The 13,813-nt window shown below is 28.2% G+C and overlaps 1 protein-coding gene across 1 annotated transcript in view; it reads left to right on the top strand.

Annotated features, from left to right (window-relative positions):
• Positions 1-4,725: 4,725 nt before the first annotated feature.
• Positions 4,726-13,813, top strand: part of pdm3 (pou domain motif 3) — a 245,733-nt gene continuing 236,645 nt past the window's right edge. Inside the window, exon 1 of the mRNA XM_065513296.1 lies at positions 4,726-5,214. The gene's annotated coding sequence lies outside the window, so the exon portion shown is untranslated. The remainder of the gene's footprint in view (positions 5,215-13,813) is intronic.

The raw sequence follows: 13,813 nt of genomic DNA, 5'->3' as shown, positions 1-13,813 counted from the left end.
AAATATCCTTTTCGAAAGGACTTTTTATGATTTTCTCGAAAATAGGGTAAAATTGACCCCTAAAGAGAGGAGCTAGAGGGTTAAGATCTTACACAAAAATGATCCCCATAAAATTCCACAATATAATTCTGACAATAAGAATTCTCTCAAACATTAACAATCAACATTTTTTTTCATTTAATATAATGCTCCCTTTGATAAAATAATTAAAATTTTGACAGACTGTAAAAATAAATTTAGACTAGCTGGACTATAAGTTTTTTCTATAATAATTATCTACTCAACATGCCCTTTCAGAATTAAAGGGTCGCTATTATGTTTTAAAAATACTGATTTACAGTGTAATTTGTTAACTTTTAATTAAGTTAAATCGAAATTTACAATTGGGGTATTCAAACGGTCTCCTATCAGGTTGTATTGTCATAATGTCATAAAATATTTTTTTAGTTTAAATAAATTTTTGTTGGGTTTCAAACAAAAAAGACTTTTAGAACTATGTTTATTGGTTTGTCATAAAATAACACTTTTTTTGTTTGCAGCACAAGAATTTGTTTAAACTAAAAAAATATTTTACGACATTATGACAATACGACCGTTTGAATCCCCCAAATATTGTTTAGTTTTGAATTCATATCATTATAATTTGTTTTGTTTTCTGAGTTCTTTGTTTGTATGTTTTGATTATTTCTAATTGGCTTTGCTTTAGCCACAAAGAACAGCCTGAAACATGTCTTGTTTTAGTCGAAAATTTTGAACTTAATTTATCATATAAATTAAAAAAAAAATTATTCAAAAAGTAAGTAGCTTTTATTACCAAAATACAGATTTTTCTCCAAAAATATGATATTTCAAAAAAAGTTTTTTCACCTTCAAAATTATTTTTGAATAAAAATCGGATATTTCACTATAAAACCATTTTTTCATTTAAAACAAGTAAGAGTGCTATATTCGGCTGTGCCGAATCTTATATACCCTTCACCAAATTATACTTCAAAATTTTAAATATTTTTAGGTAAACAATATTTAATTTTTTTCCAGTTGCCTTTTTAATTTTTTGGAAAAAATTTTTTTCGATTGTTATTTAAAATTTTCTTTTTTAAATTTATAAATTTTTTTTTAAATTTTAAAATTGTTTTTTTGTTTTTTCAATTTTTTTTTTGCGAAAAAAAATTCGGGTTAATTTTTTTTTCCGATTTTGACCCATTGTAGGTCCATCTTACTATGGTCTTATATACGTCGTTGCAAATGTCTTTGAAATATTTATCATTAGATATCCATATTGTCTATATTAATGTCTTATTAATCCAGATATAGGTCAAAAATAGATCAAAAATCGAGGTTGTCTTGGTTTTTTCCTCATATCTCAGCCATTTGTGGACCGATTTTGCTGATTTTAAATAGCAAAATTCTCGAAAGCATGTCTGACAGAATTATTGAAGATTTGGATCCCGAAGATATCTGGGGTCTTCAGAAAATTGATTTCAACATACAGACGGACATGGCTTAATCGACTCCGCTATCTATAAGGATCCAGAATATATACTTTATAGGGTCGGAAATGAAAAATGTAGAAATTACAAACGGAATGATATATACCCTTCTCACGAAGGTCCTTTTTTTTAAAATATGTAATGAAAAACCTATATAAAATAATTTTGCAAATGCTAATAGAAAATGTTGCCTATCTACTTATTATGTATAAATTTGCAATATTTTTTGTTTTCCTATAAAGTCTCAATTGCTGCTTCTGTAGAGGTTATCTTGAATCGTTTATTTCAAAAACCAGCCAAGCAACAAATTATTAATTTTGAATATATCAACCTAAAAATTACTTTTACAAAATTGATATTTTTTCTTATGAATGTTATCCATTTACTATGTAACTGTTTGATAAACATAAAACTTTTTTATCTGTATTAACATATTTTTGAAAAATAATATAAAGTTTGCACTTGACTGTTTTCTGAAACAAAGAACCATCAATACATATTGTAAATTTCAAACGAAATATTCTAATTTTATTAGTCACATCAAAACTAAAATAACGACTGAACTTTTTAAAGAGTTTAGCATCATATTCATATATACATATTTGTTCTGAAATAACTATTCCTCACCATACACTCGTTCTGCAGTGCATTCTGCTTCCGTTGTAGGCCATTGAAAAATATTCCCATAAAACTCTTCATATCGAACCAAGTAGGGTTTTAAAGCTTGTAAATCTTTTATTTTTTCACATTTATTGAGATCTACAAAATATATGGAAAAAAAAGAGAATTTCTTTCTGCTCTCAACACGAATTTCTCGGCTTTTAGGGGGTAGTATTATCTTTTTTTAGCATTAAGCGATGCATTTAACTTTACAAAACAGTATTCAACCAATAACTCTATTTTTTATTGCTTGTCTGCTTTTTGAAATAAACGATTCAATTATTCTAAACATAATTGCTGTAACTATAATTGCAGCAAGTTGTTAATGTTGCAACATGTTTTGTTATTAAATACATATTGTAGATTAAACATTAAGATTTTTATTCGTATAATAATTATGATAATAATGTTGGTTTCTTTAAGTTTATAAATTAGTTTTTTCCTTTTTTAGTTAAAAACTATGTTTTATTTAAATTTCGTTTATGTTTTTTTTACTTAATTATTAGTTTTACTTTTTATTTATAAAAATATTTAATGTTGTAACTCAAATATACATAAATTTTTAGATTATAAAACCAACATTGAAAGATTCAATTAAATTTATTTTAATTATAATTGCAACAAAAGCACACATCAATACTTTACTACATTTGTATGTATGTATACAAAAAAAATAGGAAAAAACATAGAAACAAATACAAAAATAATAATTACAACTAAAACTATAACAACAAAACTAAAAGCTGAACAACAATAATTGATCAAAAGTCACGCAATGTTATACAATCATCAAGCAGGCAAACGTAGCAAGCAGCAGCAGCAGCAAACAACATTGAGACAATTTAACTAACAACCAACCTCTACCTATCTTGCAACACTTCGGCCAGGCAGTTGGGTTTATTTACTACTAACCCATCAGTTCGAATTTTGTAGCAAGCGACAATTAAAACAAAATCCTCTAACAATTGTCAACACCCCCTACCCCTACTAGAAAATTTTATTTATATAATGCTGACTTGCCTCGATATGCCTGCCTGCTACTTCATTTTTATATATAAGTATTTAATATTTATTTTGTTTTTTCTTTTACTATTTTCAAATGCGCGCCAAACTGTTTAACGAAGAGCATTAAACAACAAATTTAATTTCCTTTGTATGTGATATGTATGATGTTGTTGCTTTTAATATAATGCATGGAAAAATGTTAAGCCTGCGCTTTAACTTTAACAAGAGAAACTTTGCAAGAACAGAGTGAAAGAAAAAGGGGAGTTTATATTGTAAATAAATATTCGTTAAGCTCTCTTCAAACATGCTCTTAGAAAAAGCTCTTTATGGAGTAATGAATTTCCTTTTATCATGAATCTATTGACAAAAGCAATAATGACGTCATTATTGCATTAGTTTGAATGGTTGTTGTTATTAATTTAAAACATGCTTTAGCATTCATTAACTGCTTGCTAATGCTGTTTTTGTTTTGTAAGCTCTTTAGCTGCTGTCTCTCTTGTTTGCTGTTTAATTGCTGAGTACATTTATATATTTAGCATGTTTTTGCTCTTTCTAGCCTTTAAGTAAAGACTCAAACCACCACCATTTACTACCAATACTAAAGCAATTATAATTAAATAATGCATTCATTAAAAGAGGGGAGCTTACACAGCAACAACAGCAATAATAATAACAACAACAACCATATAAACACACGAAATTAATTGGAGCTTTTGTTATTGTATTTTAAATTATTACTAATGATGTTATTGCATAAAAGGAGAGCTAATGTTGTGATGTGAAAAACGAACAAAACGAACTACTTAAACGAGAGAGCATTAAACGAGAGCCAGGAATTTTACTCTTTTCCATCATAATGAACTTGATTATGGTGTTTTAAATGAGTTGTCGTTGTTGTTGTTGCTGTGCTTGGAGTATGAGTGCGATATGGTTGTTGTAGTTTTGCATATTTTGCATTTTGGGGGTCCCAAACACACACACACAACCAACGTCACTGCGGCTGGTTAAGTGTGTGAGTGAGGTGTGTGTATGTGTGTGTGAGACTTTGGCTGTTAATGTTGTTTGGTTTTTCACATTCATTCAGTCTGTGGACAACGTTTTGTCAGTACGTAACTTAAGCAGCACATACGTTCACGTTACACATACGTTTGTTTAATTTATTAATTATTAATATTAAAACTAAAGCAAAGAAATTATATTAAATATGAATTAAAACTAATACTATTTTAAAAAAAGTGTTAAAAAAAAACTTACAAAATAAATTTTTGAAAAAAAAACTAAATTGTTTTTAGAACAAAAAGGTGCTTAACATAATATGTATAACAATTAATTAATGAAATAAAAAATAAAACTTTAGATAAATAAAGTTTTTTACAAAATTAAACCCAATTAAACAAAGTTTGTCTTCAAGGTTTTAACATGAAATTAAAAAAATTAAATTAAAACTTCATTAAAATTAAATTAATTTTATAATTCAAAACAAAAACAAAGTTAAAACAACTCTAACAACAACAAATTACAACTTTTTAAAAAAAATAATCTTCAATTTTTAATAATAATTGCCCCAGCTAAATTAAAACATTATTAAATTTAACACTAAACCACAACAACAAAAACAAAAATAATAAAAAAAATATATAAATAAATAACAAAAACAAACTAAACTAAACAACCAATCAAATTGCAGTAATGATGCGCGTGTATTTTTTCGCAAAATTATAACTACCAATGTAAAAACTACACACACATACAAATTAAAAGAAAAGAAAAAAATTAAAAACAACAACTACATCAACACTAATATTATAAAAAATAACGGTTAATGTTAGAGTGAATCCAAGATAAAAATTAACAGTGTTGTTAAGTGTTTTCTTTTACATAAAATCAACAAAAAAAAATAACGAAATCCTACAATTATTACCACAAATTAATGATTAATTACTATACAAAAATTTAATTGAAAATCAAAAAATTTAACTGAAAAAAAAACAAACAAACAAAATTTTATAGCAAACCAATCTCTACATATTTGACAGACAACATTGCAATTTAATTAATGGTAAATATTTTATTGCTCAATTATTATTTAGCTTAAACCAAAAAAAAAACAAAAATAGCGAATAAAATTAAATGTAAACTGTAATTAACAAGTTTTGTTAATGATTTCTTTTAACAAGAATTCAAAAACTATTTAATTTATATAAATAATGATTTAACATTAAATTAAAACATTTATTTTATTTTCAAAAAGAAAACAAAAAAAACGTGAATTTTTAAAAAATAAAAATATATTGAAGAACCAGTTCTTAAACTTAATTAAACAATTTTTATTTTTGTTGCAATAAATGTTTAATTATTTTAAAATGGTTTTGTAAATTTTTGCTAATTGATTCTTAAATAAGTGTAATTTTTAATCTTGAGTCCTCGAATTTATTTGTATTCCCAGCAGAAAAATTTGTTATAAAGGGTTAATCTGGGGTAAAAATCCATTTTTTTAATAAGAAGTATCCAAAAATACAACTATCGAAGTCTATTAACCAAAAAAGTAATAATAGAGTTGATGAATCCACAGTTTATTTGTGTGATTTTGTCAAATCTTTGATATTTTCCAGATGAGGCCTCAATTCATTTAATTAAGTTTCACCTACCAGAAATCACTTGTTTAACAAAGGAACACGAGCTGAAAATTTATTTCAAACATTTTTATTAAAATCATTCAGGTTTTAAATAAGCTTTGAATGATTTTCATATAAAAATTCCAAAAATTTTTCCGTTCGTGATTCTGAATCACCTAAACTAAGCAACCAACGAAATAAATAAATTTCTGTGATATTTAAGATTACCGTTACCTTTACCCCTAAAATGCACTTTCGCTTGACAAACGATTACCGTGATGATCTAATCTAAGCAATCAATGCAATACGCATAGAAATAAATAAACTTCGGTGATCTTTAAGGATGGATACCATTACCGCTAAGCTACAGCTACTTGAAACACATCTATATGTAATTAAATTGTTTATTTCTAAAACCAGTCAAGGAACAAAAAATCCTAAATTTAGTAAATGCATCGTTTAATGCAAACAAATAAATACTGCCCCCCTATTATGGTGAAGCTATGCCGTGAAATTCGTGTTTAGTGCAGAAAGAAGTCAAGTGATATATTTTATAATATGTTATACTATGCGCTAATCTATTTTTTCATCTCAATAAATGTGAAAAAATAGAAGATTTGCAAGCTCTAAAACCCTACTTGGTTGGTATATTTTCAAATGGCCTACAGTGGAAGCAGAATGCAATGTAGAACGAGTGTATGATTTTTCTAAATTTTATTAATAACTTAAGATAGTCCGAAATAGCCGTTATCATTAAAATAACTATACCGACATAACATTGGCAAAAAAAATAAATTTTTATTATAAAATGTAATAATATGCATATAAATAAGCATTTTAAAGTAAAATATAACAAAATTTGCATTATTAATGAAATATGCAAAAATATCCACTAACAAATCGATGCCATTTTACAACAAAAATTGGCCTATTGTCGAATCAATCAACGAATGGTGTTATATTTTTTTGCAAACTCATTTGCTATACCTATCATGTGATATATATACTACATCAGAACTATCAACAAACTTATTTAAATGTTTACAGCCATGCCCACTCAAAAGTGGGCTTCGACTTCGAGAAATCAATATTTTTATTTTATTGTACTCACCCGATTTTTGCTTATATCTCAGCCATTTATGAATCATTTTGGATATTCTCTACAACAAAGACAATTCGGAAAATATATTTTGCAAATTTGAGAGTTTTTAATTGAAAGTTCAATTTTTGTGTAGAAATTTGTAGTAAAAAATCGAGATAGTGATAGATTTTTTGATTATATCTTCGCCATTTATAGGCCGGCAATATTTAATACCACTTATGGGTTCGTAAGGATAAATTTAACGCTCATGGTGATGAGATGTGATATATGTTTTCTCTTTTGTTTATTTTTGAATAAACTTTTTTAAATATTTTTCTCACTATTAAGGCAAGGTCGATGCTAGAGCTAATGTATAACTGGGGACATTTAAGGGTATACTTTTTTTATAATCATAACTTAAATAAAAAAAAGTTGGGTGCGATCAAATCATTGCGAACTTAAGGTGACCAGCAAATTATTACCAGAATTTATTTAATTTCAAAATATTCCTATAAATCATTTCACAAAATATCATATTTGAAAATAATATTCAGAATTGGATGTGTCAGAAAATAAAAGTCCTAACTCCTCCAAATAAAAATTGGATTAAATTAGTGATGTTTGAAAAATTGATTTCAAAAATTTAAGAAAATTATAAAACAAAAAAAATGGTTGTAGTCACTACTCATAAATTAAATAAAATGCTAGAAGAACAAAATAATTTTCAAAGTGTTCACAACAAATTAGATAGTAATATAACAAAATTGAGAAATTTTCGAAAAGTCGAGTTAGGTCTTTTAGCTTTTGACACAACTAATTGTTTGCTGAATATTATTATTAATTCCTATGTTTGATTTGCTTTTCGGATTTAGATATCACTAGTGTCTAAAACTACTTCAATACGTCCAAATATGTCCCAGGAATATTTAAGGAAAATAGATTGTTCTGCTAAAATATCGATACTCTGGTATAATTGTCAAATTGAGCCTAGTTTGGACATTGACATTACTCTTACAAATTTAATAATGTATGAAGATTAAGCCGTCAAAAGGATTTTCTCTCATCAAAAACCAAACATTTGACAATCTCTATGGAAAATAAACAGGAAAATCCTGTATCTGTAAGTTCCAGAAAATTTTAAAAAAGTCACCTGAAATCGCTGAAGATAAGACAAATCCTACACAATTTGTTACATCTCAATGTTTTTTGAAGCACATGGTCAGTTTTGGCTTCGTAAAAATTAAGCCATTGGATTTACCAAAAACAATCCATTTGAAATTGATAAAACACCATTTATTCTCCAGAAGCTTTTACAAGAAGTACACAGAGAAAACAGATTCGTGATAGCAACCGAATTTGTTGCCAATCAAATGATTCTGCCTTAGTGATCGAATTTTACAGTTGTAGCTACAAAATTTTAGAAGGGATAACCAACGATTGGTTTCTTCAACTGAAATTCTTCTTTATCAACTGACTTTCAGTTGATAGAACCGAAACCGAATACAACCGAATCATTCGATTGGCAACAAATTCGGTTGCTATCACGAATCTGTTTTCTGTGTGTAGATAAAAATCCAAAAATTATCCACTGTCTGATTCAGGCACCAAAATTTTGATTGCCTTTCAAAATATATCATTGATGTAACTTCTGCAATACAGTGCTAATACTAAAGACCTTGATTTCTTAGTATTTTAAGGATAACGCGAGATATCTGTCGTAAGGATCCTAATCATAGCTGAATTATGTAAATGTTGCACGTATTCAAATCACAGTTCTGCGACAGACAATTGACGAGATATCACTATTTCCGCACTCCTGATAAAACGAATTTCTGGTCATAAATCATCATGGCCACAGCAGTCGAATTTACATCGGTACGCACTTTACGATCATTAACCTACTTTGTTATGTCTACTGCATTCCATTATCATTATATAGAAGAGGATTTATAATGGCTGGAGTATAATCTGATAAATAAGTATTTATTATAATTGATTTTCAATTGACCGAATAATAAATATTATTCTTAGGGCCATTATTACAACTTGCCTTTATGTTTATAGTAGTAAAAGGTAACTTTAAGTAATAGAAATAAGTTTTCTTAAAGTTAACTTTTACTATTGCGAACATAAAGGCTAGTTGTAATAATGGCCCTTAAATAGTTAAAAATATTTCATATATTGAATGTATGACTTAAAAATTCGTGAGTTTTTAAAATTTTTAGCTCCAATTTTGAAACATCCGTACAATATAAATTTATTCAATGTATTGGCCATTGTTAGCTATGACATTTTCCCATCTTTCTGATAACATATGGATTCTGAGCGAAACGAACTGCTCATCTTTTGAGGCCTAGAACGAATCATCCCAATTTCCAGAGAGAGCATTTTGCATCGATCTAAACAAGTAGTACTCGGACGGGGCAAGGTTCGAACTATAAGGCGGGTAAGGCAAAACTCCCGAACCACTTCATTCTAAATAGTTTTTAACAAGTATTGCAACATGTGGCCGAACGTTGTCATGATGGAATATTGCGGTTTCATGTATGGGCGTTTTTCGGCAAATGCTAGCTACAAGCGAATCAGTTGCGTTCGTTATAGGTCGCCTATGATGGTCTGGTCAGATTTCAACAGCTTGTAATATATAGGACCCTTTTGCTCCCACCAAATGCAGAGAATTACTTTATCGGCATGGATATTTGGCTTTGGTTGGCTTTTCTAGTTGGTCGGGCTTCACATACGATCTCTTAAGCTTCGGGTTGTCATAATGGATCCATTTTTCACCGCAAGTAAATATTCGGTGCAAAAACGATTTTCTTTTCCAGCATTTATTCGTATGGTACTCAATTTCCCTGCTTTTGGATGAATCCTGCTATTCGCAAATGTTTTGAAATTGCTGCTTGAGTAGCTCCCAATTAATTTTGCAAGCTCTTGTTGAGTTTTATCACAGTCTTGATGGAGTAATGCCTCAAATTCTTGGTCTTCAATCTTTTTTTGACTGGCCTGGGTGATCTTTGTCTTCCGTGTCAAAATCACCACTTCTGAACAACATAAACAATCTCTAGCACGTTGAAACCGATGAAACACAATCACCTACCATAATCTTCTGCGAGAAATCGGTGTGCTTCATCGGCACTTTTTCTCATATTAATGAAGGAAAGCAAAACTTTTCTCATATATCGCTTTGCTGGTACAAAATTCGACATTTTTGAAGCAAACAATAAAACGTTGTTGTTTACACAATAATGTTCAATAACTAAGAATAAATAACAGATATATACCCTACAAAATGACATATAAGTTATTTAAAACAAAACCACGTTCAAAAGATACGCCATTTATTGTAAATCCCACATTTAATGCATTAAGAGTCAATTTATAACCTACACCACCATGGTGGGAAGTTTTATATATACAGAAATCATGTCACCTACTTTTATGATGATCGGACCATAATTAGTCATAGCTCCCATATAAGGGCCTCTTCCGAAAATCACTTTAACGAGGATAAATCTCTTAAAAATGTTGGTGTGCACATACAATCAACAGAAATAACTTTCATATAGACATAAATCATATAATCTAATTTCATAGCGATCGGTTCATAATTAGACATTGCTATAAGGCCGTCTTCCGAAAATCATTCACGAAAATAAATTATTGAAATTTTAAAAGAAAAATGATTTGTTTTATTTAAAAAAAATCACTTAAAATATGGATTTCGGAATCTTTATTATGAGCCAAAAGAATAATCTTTAACATTTACTTTTTAAAGATAAGTTCATTCAAATATTGGCCGCGACTATAGGTGATGAATTTGGATGGTCCTATTTTTGATCACTCTTTCCTGCATTGCATCAAAGTCTTGAATGGTTGCTGGAATATCGATAAAGACTTTAGACTTTATATAACCCTAAAGAAGAAAATCCATAGGTGTGATATCACACAATCTAGGTGGCCAGTTAACAAGTACGGATCGCGAGTTAACGAATTAACATTTCTCACAGAACTCTGATAGATTTTTTAAGTACATAACCAGCTTTTGTACTTCCAGATTCGTAGTAGCAACCGAATTTGTTCCCAATCGAATGAGTCTGTGACCAAATTGTACAGCTGTGGCTACAAAATTTTAGAAAGGGTAACAAAAGTTTGGTTGCTTCAAGTGAAATTCTTCTTTATCAACTTTCTGTTTGTTAGAGCCAAAAAATTCTATGTGTGCAAACGAATCATTCGATTGACAACAAATTCGGTTGGTGCGACGAATCTGTTTTCTGTGTGTAGTAAATAAACTGACTTTCGTTTTTTTTACTAATAATAATGTCGTAAAATCTCTATAAATAATGAGTAATTATAGTCCTTATATACTAGTTATTTATGTGACTTATTTCATTTACTATTTGAAAGTATGCCTGGTAAGTAGTTAACTGCAATGACATTACCGGGTTCAAATAATGACTTAAGAAGCTAATGTTTAGCAGTAAAGTATCATTATGTAATGATCTTAAGCCATTATTTGGTAGAGATTTTTTGAGTATTTAATAACTTAAATAAAGTTGTGCCGTCGGTAATATCATAGTTTATTTATTTGATTTTTTTGTAATTTTAACTGGCAAGATAAAATATCATAACAAATATTGGCAGCGATTCAAATATTCAACATTTTAAGGACATACATTTAGTTTTTCAATTTATGCATTAAATGTTAAATACATTTAATAAAAAAAAATAATGTTTATATTAAAAACTAGAATACGGGTACCTAACATTTTGATTTATATCTTTAACAAAACTATAAAACTTTAATGATATTTGAGACATCATAAATATTTCTTTAGTATATTTTATTATTTATATTTTTTTTTTTCTATAATTTTTTTGCTAAAACCAATCAAAATAATAGTAATAATAATATATATTTTTTTTCTAAATTAACTAGATTTTTTTTGCTTGCTTGCTAATTAATACAACTTATAAATATAAATTAATAGCAAAATATTAAAACAACAGAAAAAATTAGAAATAAAGCAGAAAATCTTATATAAAATTATACAATAATTACAATAAATATTATGGAAAGAGCAAAACAACAACAACAACAAAACAAAAAAATGAAACACCGTCAATGACATGCTTTTGAACTTTTTGCAATTAATTCAGCAAATGTATTAAATTGTATTGTACATTAAGTTACGATTATTTTTTTCTTTATGTGTTTATATTGTTGTTGAATTTTATACCAGCAGTTGGTTACATTTTTTTGTGTGTTTAGAAAACTGCTCATAGAATTTACTACAAACATTATTGTTTTTTGTTTTAATACAAAATAAAAATTATGGCTGTAGGGGTAAGTCCACAAACTAGCCACAGAGAGTAATAGCTAAATAATAAATACAAATACTTAAGAGGTGTTTTAGGTGGCAAGAAGCAGTTGAAAGGCAGCTACTATTTTTAATTTGAAAGGAAAACCTAAGGAATTTAGTTTAAAAGACTAAATTCTTGGTTCTAATTAAACAGGCCCTTTAGCTCAGTAGCTACTTCAAATTCCAAAATAATATAGTTTGAAGAGCCAGCTCTATGACCATGAACATTCTCTCTTACATTCAGCAAACACATTAACAGAATTATAATGAAGAGTAGAGTTGATCAGAGAGCGAACATGATCGTTTATTTGCCTTGTAAACAACACGAATGGCAAGGAAGTTCATAGGTTAGATTACAACTGAGAATGAAGTGCATGAAAAAGTTATTATAATCCACGTTCAATTATTCTCTTTATGTCAAGCATTGATTTAAAGTAGTTCTGCTGAAGAACTAGTTCTTTGAACTAGTTTATTCATAAACAACACAAGGCTAAATTGAAATGAAGTCTTCTTAAAGTTTGCCTCTTTTATAAAAGTCACAAATTTACAGACTATTTCGGTATATACTTTACAACAAAGTGTAGCATAGCCATACAACTTAAACTAATGTGATACAAAGCATTGAACTTAACACAAACAATTGTGTGGAGATTAATTCTGTGCTCAAATGCATGTAGATTTCTGTAAATTATATGACTTTTTAGAATAAAATTATTATAATTCGTTATTTATTTTGTATTAGAAGAAAAAAAAACAGGTGTCATTAAATGAGTATCTTGAGACACTTTTAATAGCAGACAAAAGAAGTCAAGGAAATTTTAGAATTTTGTGCTTGTAAAAGAGATCCGTCTTGGCAGCTTGACATAACCGATATTGTTAACCAATTTTGCTAATTTTTAATACCAAACTGCTTAGGACAATGATCAACATTTGTGGGTAAATCATATTGATTTCTATTGAGTGTTTTGGAGCTGAGCGTGATTTACACAGACAAATATAGCTAAATCGACTAGAAGTCCTCAAGAATCCCGAATATACATATTTCTATACTTTAAGGGACCTTTAATGAATATTTCTCAGTAAAACTCACGAAATGATAAGCTTTTAAAAGGCTTGGTAGTGATTACAATAAAAATCACTCTTACGATCCATGAATTCAAAGTGATCTCAAACTACTGGGGTTATCATTATTAATATAAAAATTATTTCCTAAATTATTTTTTTTTCCTTTCTCTTGCCACTTGTCGGTATCTATATTAGTTTCTATAATTTTTAATTTATTCCCAAGCCCGCAACACTTACCCTTAAAGCCAGCATGTTTTAATTCTCATTTTTTTTCATAAAATCTCTTCATATATCACCTGCTATCTATTTTTCTTATCCAGCTGTTATAAATTAATTTTACTGCTAAATTAAACACTATTTAAAAAAACACACACAAACCCATAATCATAAAATTTACATTGATTAGCAGATTATTAGGTGGTGAATAGATTTTTTTGTTTGTTGTTTATTTTTACAATCTCCTGAGATTTGCCAACAATTTATCTAACACTTTTTTTTAAACTAAGGGGATTTTATTTATCTACTCAGTAATAGAGT

The sequence above is a fragment of the Calliphora vicina genome, chromosome 5, assembly GCF_958450345.1.
Source record: "Calliphora vicina chromosome 5, idCalVici1.1, whole genome shotgun sequence".
Taxonomy (NCBI): Eukaryota; Metazoa; Arthropoda; class Insecta; order Diptera; family Calliphoridae; genus Calliphora; species Calliphora vicina.
The sequence above is the reverse complement of the archived record's forward strand: the minus strand, read 5'-3'. Positions and strand labels throughout refer to the sequence as shown.